The 8,433-nt window shown below is 31.9% G+C and overlaps 1 non-coding gene across 1 annotated transcript; it reads right to left on the bottom strand.

The window, feature by feature from the left end:
- Nucleotides 1–2,513: 2,513 nt before the first annotated feature.
- Nucleotides 2,514–2,586, bottom strand: TRNAK-CUU (transfer RNA lysine (anticodon CUU)). Its single transcript has one exon. It is a non-coding gene; the product is annotated as a tRNA-Lys (tRNA).
- Nucleotides 2,587–8,433: the final 5,847 nt, after the last annotated feature.

The raw sequence follows: 8,433 nt of genomic DNA, 5'->3' as shown, positions 1-8,433 counted from the left end.
CTGTCATTTATTATAAAAAAAAATGACTCAATTTTTTTATGAATCCACCCATTTTCTTTTCTAATATTCACCCTAATGTCGGGAAAACTAACAAACTATATACTTACGTATGTCATTTGGGTAATATTGGTGTATTTTTAAAGCTAGTACCAGACATGGGGTGAAACTTAATCGGTAAATCATTAGGATTAATTATTGATGTAAACGAGGGTGCCACCCTCGAGTAATATAGTAAATTCCCAATATATCGAGACGTTGCTTACCGTAAAATAAATTTATATGGTTGGATATGTTTTTATATATGTAATATATAAATGTAATATATAAAAACATAACTATATTTTGAATTTTATGACAAATCGATTTTTTTTCCTTTTACATATTTATTGTTAAAGTCTAGCTAAAATCTATTATGAAATTATAATATAAATAATAGTGAAATAAATTTATGTTTTAATTGATTTACTTTAATATTAAATAATTTTTAGACTATCCACTGTTATAGATACATGTTTAACTATATACTAAATTAAACTATATACTAAATACTAAACTATAGCGAGCAAAAGTTTCAAATTTTGCTAACGAAAATTAAAAGTTAGAGTTTAATTTGTGCCGTAAACTTTTAACGATGATATATAGAAATGAGCCGGTGAAACTTAGTTTGGACAAATGTTGTAGGTGTTTAAATTCGTGAAAATTATTTAATTGATCAATTTACTATATTAATAAAACACTAAATAAATACATTATATTTAATTTCATCACATTTTTTTTATGGGAGGAAACTTAAGTATTTATTTAATTCTGCTTTATAGTATTTATTTAAGTAGTTGCAACCGAAATACACCATACCTTTTTTTACCTATTTTGCTGAATGAAGGATTAAACATGTATCTGAAAAAAGTTGGTATAGTAATTTTTATTTGGCATTTATGACGAGAACTATCTGAAAAGTTTATGTTTGACAAATATACGAGTATACCTGCTATAACTAAACTATGTATAAAAAGCCGACCGGTTTCAATAAAAAAACTTTTCATTTAACATCAGAACGAAATTAGTGTAAATATAGAAAAAAAATGTACTCGTATTCAAAAATATTATAAGCCATATTAAATTATACGGTAAGACGATGGCCACCGTACAATATATTATATTTTTTACTGCAGGGCTTAATGGGGTATTAGCGACGGATGATGAGGTATTCTACCTGTGCGGTCCATTTCATAATAAGAACAGATCTTGCTTGCTTTACTATAGACTATAGAAACGTATATGTCGAGTCAGTTTCATGTTATAGCATACTAGGTTTGACCTGTGGTTTCTGTTCGATCATGAAATGGAAATAATTTTTTAATAGAAAAACAAGACGAACGAGCGTACGATTATAGCCTTAACATAACACAAAGTAAATTTTTAAGTAAGATCAGTAGTTCCTAAGAAAGCGCATCCAATAAGCTCTTCAGCTTCTAAATATAGTATAACATACTAGTATAACATTAGATTTCTATCCATACCTATATTATAAATTCGAAAGTAACTCTGTCTGTCTGTCTGTCTTTTACGCAATCAGGGCCAAACCGCTAATTAAATTGTAATAAAATACACATATAGAGATACATGAGAGTACCGGGATGAACATAGGATACTTTTTTTTCTTATATTTGTAATATTTTTGATACATACCAATATATTAAAATATTTATTAATTTGACATGCAATTTATTCCGCCATGTTAATAACAACCGCCGTTGCTAAGCAACAATTTGCAAAATTTGTTGTTAGAAAATGTCACCCAAAATGACCTTGCTTGACGCATCTCTCTATTGAAAATTGAAAATAATTTCATAAATATATTAAATAAATATTCGTATAGTTCAAGCGGGCGTAGCCGCGTTCGGGTCCACTAGTTCTAAATAAATTAATGTTATAAAAGAATACACGCACAGTATTAAAAACATTACTTATTATATTTTTCATTATTTTTCTGTTTTAAATTATTCGTAACCGCAGTGGTAGGTATAATTTTAAAATATAATTATTTAACGTTTTGCCTGAGTGCTCATAAAACCTTTTATTACTCGGTTCATCAGTTCAATCTCCGTTTCGTATTCGCTGCTAACCTTGTATTTTTGCCTCCTATTGTATATTTAAATTTTAAGCTCTAGCAGGAATTAGTTTAAAATTGTATAATATTTAAAAAAAATAATTTGGTACCTAATAATTTATGACACGTGCGAAGGGAAACAATCATAGCGTAGCATGATTATCCACAGCGGAAGTACTCGTTCCTATTATAATGCATCGACTTCCTTCTACCGCGTAAGTGAGCTATTTAGAAATAAACAATAAAGCGCCATTAAATTTTATGTTTCAATGTAGAATTTTAGATTTTTTTATCAGTTAACACTAAAAGTGACCTCTTCTAGAAAATCTAATAAAAGCGTCCTATTAATAAAAGTAAGCATGGCACGATGCAAAAGTAAATAAAAAAGTTACAAAACAAGAAACGCCCAACGTGGGGCTCGAACCCACGACCCTGAGATTAAGAGTCTCATGCTCTACCGACTGAGCTAGCCGGGCATTCCTACTCCTAATAAATATGAACAAGTATTACAACATCGTTTTTTTGTTTTTATAAGTATAAAAAAACAACTATAGTACACTTTTTTATATTTTTTAATTGGATAATTATGTCAACGGATTTCAATCTTGAAACATAATTTGCATTACGTTAATATAAATATAAATACCATCCAATTTAATCAAATTAAACGTATTTCTATTAAATACAATAATTTTTACAAGCAAAATGAAATATTCGTAAATCCAAAAGATTAAAATTACAATTATTAAGTGTATAATAATACCTATAAATAACTATACTAAAATAATGAAGCAATTTTCCCTATTTAGGTACACTGAAATAAATATTAGTAAAATTCAAGCGGGCGAAGCCGCAACTCAATTATATAAGTGATCTATTGCGAGTTCAGACCCTTTGTTGTACCACTGTAGCTATAGAAACACGGCCCTTAATTATACAAGTATTTGGCTTCTTGCCTAGAAGAAGGTACCACGTGTATTTTTAGAAATATACCAGTATTTACCACTCTCGTGCCCCGGTCGGCTCATTAATTTTGTATAGCGTTGTATTACCAGTGTAATAAATGGTTTAATCTTGGAAATTTCTCGATAAATTTTCTGTAAATGGATTAATACATAACATTTATGGTTCTTAGAACTATTTGTTATTTTTATTACAGAATTAACATGTAGACGAAAAAGTTTATATCATTTTGTTTGTTATTTATTATCTTAAGAAAATATTGAGTGTATTAATGAACTGTCTGTTCGAAATGGAATTCTTATTTTTTTCACAGTTTTTCTTAATATATTTTATTTAGCTCAACACTATATCCTGGGAACCTAGGCCTATTTGAGGCCAATTATTAAGTATATATTATTAGTGTGTGATTAAAAACGCGACAGATCATGGGTTCGATTCCCACTCGAGGAAATGAAATATTTAATATTTTCATTTCTTCGTTGAACTCTGCCACTAAGCACGCAATTCGGCTGAAAGTGGAATGCAGTATTAAGTTACTGCATTATGCTTTTTATGATAGATAGGCAGAGGGAGCCTAGAATAAGTTAGAATTTGTTCTTGGCTCCTTCTGCTTATTCTGATAAATGCGGGTAGTTAAAAAGAACAGGTATACTATTATTAGTATAAACAGAGATAAAAATAACAAATAACATTTAATTTAACTAAATGAAACTTATAAGTTATTTCCAGAACAGTATAAAAATAAATTATTTTTTTCTTTTATTTTTATCGAAAATATAGCTTGTGACCCGCATTTCTAATGGAAATCCCAAGGTAAGTAGGTCGCCATAAGAGACCGGCACCAATAAAAATCTAACGACTTCCAATGTTCCATGAGAAACCTTGGGTGGGGAATTTTCTACAAAATAATATATATTCTTCATCAAGGAAATTTAATGAAGATAGTCTTCGGCTTGTATAGCATGTAATATGGACGTATGGGCTTTTGGAGAAAATGTAAAATTAAAATAATTCGACGCTCTGTTTAGGGCCGCAGGCCTACGCTCGAGCTCCGCGGGGGGGCGCCCTTGCCGCCGATAACGTCCTATCTGAGTATATAGGTGGTACGCGGAGGAAGCTAGTAAGTTCACGATGGCGCAGTGGAACGATGTCTGTAAAAGTATACTAGGAATTCAATTTCCTTTCGACAAAATAAATCATTTTCATTATCCCGTTCTGATATGAAAATTAGAGGCCGCCGTGGCGCAGTGGCACAAGTGTGTGACTGTAATGACAACGATTGTGGGTGCGATTCTCACTCGGGGTAATATAATATTTGTTATTTTAATTTCCTCGCTCTAGTAATAGGGTACAGCGCGGCGCTCAGATCCGCCACTCAACACGCAATGAAAGTGGAAATATAGTGTCGGAACACTAGCTTTCTATATCCCCTCTGACTACCATATCTACAAAATAAAAGTAATAGCAATCAAAAAAATAATAATTTGTTATAGTCTCTTTTATGGTTTTTATAGTAGCAATTTAAGAGAGGCCAACAAATATTATCTTTATTATACGCTATTAGTTTCCCCAACGATGTTAAAGTTAGGATTTAGATATAACGTTTATAGTCCTGCTTTATTTAGGTCACAGGCTGGCAGGTCACATTTGGCAGTCTAATCTATGGTAATAAGGCCCTTTAGAAATTGCAAATTTCTCATGAGAAAATTACAACGTTTTAAGTTATTAAATCGAAGCATAGAAACATATTATTGAATTTAAGTTTACAAAGATCTATTAAAGATTTAATATTTTCATTTGTCCAGGCAAAACGCGGCGTTTAGTTCCACCACTCACCACGCAATTCCTCCAGAATTCGGCGGAAAATGGGGAACGAAGTGTATTAACATTAAGTTTCATCTGCCTACTCTGTTGTGTGTGGGATACAATGCGAAGCTATAAAATTATCTTTTCTAAGCTTCACACTCTATCCCGCATATAGCAGATAAGATAGAGGGAACCTAGCGTTAAAACACTCTGTTCTACACTTTACTTGTTGAGTTGCGGAACTTAACTCCGCGCTTTTTCCTTTGGTACCAGAGCGAAGAAATGAGCAGACACGCTGTGCCACTACGCCACGACGACCTCAAAAGTAATTTTAATATTATATTGTACTAACTTAAAAAAAATTGAATAAATTGAAAATTCAATTAGTAAAGTCAATATAGTCTTTTATTAAGCATCAAAAGCATAATTCCTTTCGTTTAATCTTCACAGTGGCTCGTGTAGTGGGGACGGTCAAGGACGAAAGGTTGAGGGCGCAGACAGAAGTCGTCGTCTGTTAACTTGGCTATATTATATGAATCGATTTGCTTTTATTAGAAGTCTCTGTCAAAAGAAGTCAAGGAAATTATATTTATTGTGACTTTTACCTGAAAATTGATTGAATACCCTATACACAATAAATGTTATTTTCTTAGTATTTTGAAATAAAAATACTGTCCTGTATAAAATACTAGCGGCCCGCTCGCGGCTTCGCCTGCGTAAACTACATTATTATTAATTTCTGTCTCCATGAGTACCTATGTCGTATAAGTGACGTCCATGCAAAATTTGAGACTTCTAGCATTTAGTAACGAATGACAAAGACAAATGTCATTAGTAACGAAGTTTCATACAAACTTTCAACCCCAAAAACAAACCCTTAGAAGTCGAATATTGCAAATTCCCGTCTTAGCGAGCACCTACGTCTTATAAATAACTCCTATGCAAAATTTGAGATTCCTAGCACATGTAGTTTCTGAGATTTAGTGATGAGTGAGTGACCTTTCGATTTTATATATATAGATTATTTAAAATTTTCTTATAAAGTATACAGATTAGATTGCTTTAGAATTAATAATGTCTTAACAATTTAATAAAGCTATAGTGTGTACAAATACATTTTAAATGTGGTAGAGCTTAATTCTTCTTTGTGAGACCTCTGGGTATCCCTCTAAGGATAAAAGATAGATGTAAACCTATTGAGTCAGTTATAAATTATATTATTATTTATTGGACACATGCTCAACAGCTTTTTTATCTATATTTCAAGATGAAAGGTTATTTAACTTTTTTAAATATTTATACAGAACATATTGTATCATATTAACTTTCTCTATGTTTTAATATCTGTACTAATAGAGTACTATATATATTTACGACGACGACGAGGATGGATGTTGGAAGTAGATGACGGATGGATGCATTGGAAAGAATTTTATTATATCATATATCTTATATTATAGATATAATATAAGATATATGATAGAATAAATTAATGTACTAATAGGATGATATGAAGATACGATACGATACGATATGGGTACCTTCAAAAAGCGCGTCTATCTCCACCTTAAAGGCCGGCAACGCACCTGTAGCTCCTCCGGTGCTGCACGGGGTCGTGGGCGGCGGTGATCATCATCAGGTGACCCGAACGCTCGTTTGCCTTGTCCTTCTTCCATAAAAAAAAAAAAAAAAGAAGAGTATCTCATATCAAGCATTTTAATTTAGCTCGTAAAATTTAAAAACTATATGGAGATGTTTACTTTAATTCTTTTTCATAGTAATAATATATGACATGGCCTTATACGTCGCCTTTTCACGAGAAATCAGAACAAGAAAAGTAATTAGTAAGTTTGGTGCTGTTAAGCGAGTACTTGATTTACCAATATGCCTTGAAAGCTGCTAACTTGTTTGACTTGTAGCTTTATCGAATACAGCTAAGAACAGAAAGCAGGAATTACTTGTGTGTGAGTTAAAATTAACATAATAATCACAAAAAATGTAGCATGACAATATTATTTTAAAAATAATTCTAACTTCAAACGCGATCGTAGTGGATTCGATTCCTCCTCGAAAAAAAAACATTCATGATCTTAAGACACTCCCACTAACCCAACGCATTCACCAAAGCGAAAAAAAAAAACAATACAAAAAATTCACTTCCTCGAGTGGGAATCGAACCCGCAACCCTGCGCCACGACTGGACTCATCTCTATCATCCACCTACCAATTCCTTAAAAACACATGTTAACCGTGTAAGTAATATCTCTTCATAAGAAAATAATAACTGCAAGCTGCTGCCTGCCTGTGCAGATGTGTAGCGCGCGTGCGCATATTAAATTTGCTCGTTTTTGTTTTGTAATTTGACATTGGTTATTTTTTAATAAACATTTGATTATGTATGAAATGAAGACTTTTTGTTACATTCGATTTTTCTTAAGAAATTTAATATGCTATTATTTGACGTCTAAAGTACATGTAATTAAATGAAGTTACTTTTTTCTACTTTACGTTTTACGTTTCTACGTTTTTGTACGTTCTACGTTCTTTCGCTTTACATTATATGTAAAGTGGTAAAACTTAATGCCATGCTTTTAACCAGCAGAGAAATTAAAATAATTTAAATATAATCATTCCCCCGAATGAAGAACGAACATATAACCATCAACTTTATAGTCAGACGCTGTCTTACTGCGCCACAGTGACCTCATAAATATATAAAGCTTATCCATCAAATATTCCATATATATCTATTTTTTTATCTTGCATTTAATAATATCTATAGGAAGTCTAACTATAGACTATTATTATTTTATCACAGGTAGGTAGGTGTTTCTTTAATAGAAGCTTTATGTTTTATTTTCTACAATACTAAAAGTGCAAATAAAACGTTGCATCATTAAAACACCGTAATCCAATCGTTAAGTAAATACTGTTAAGTAATTAAATCCTGTAATTGGTTTGGCCTAAATAAGGCGGGTTTGATTAAAGATGGACGTTATTAGAACGACTTCTTTTGATATATCATTTGTTCCTATATGAATCTGTGTCAAGAATATTATTATTTCTTATTTAGCTTCACGCTGTATCCCGCACGTAACAGGATAAGTAGAGGGAACTTAGATAGCTAGTGTTAAGACACTCCGATCACATTAGGACATTTCCATTCTTTACTTTACGTCTAATTCTGTAGGCACTGTGTGTTAGTTGCGGAACTCAGCGCCGTGCTTTACTTTCTCGTTGCCAGAGCGCAGGAAATTAAAATATTAATTATTTCATTTCTTCGATTAGGCATCGAACTCACGCTTGTGCCGCTTGGCCTCAATTATTATTATAAAAATGAAATATAACTATGTACTTGTTTGTCCAACATTGCCTAGTTCATGCAATGGCTACTAGTCCAAATCTCATTTTTCTGCGTGGAACCTTTAGGAGACTGAAATTATGAATCAATGAAGTCTTTTCTTCTATGGCACAACGAAGAGAATTATATAAATAGAGATACGAATTATATAAGATGCGTAATAGGATAGTACGGCCAATGGTTCAAGTAACTG

The sequence above is a fragment of the Heliconius melpomene genome, chromosome 7, assembly GCF_056956725.1.
Source record: "Heliconius melpomene rosina isolate 202511_hmr_F chromosome 7, ASM5695672v1, whole genome shotgun sequence".
Lineage (NCBI taxonomy): Eukaryota > Metazoa > Arthropoda > Insecta > Lepidoptera > Nymphalidae > Heliconius > Heliconius melpomene.
This window is presented reverse-complemented; position numbering and strand designations above follow the sequence as displayed.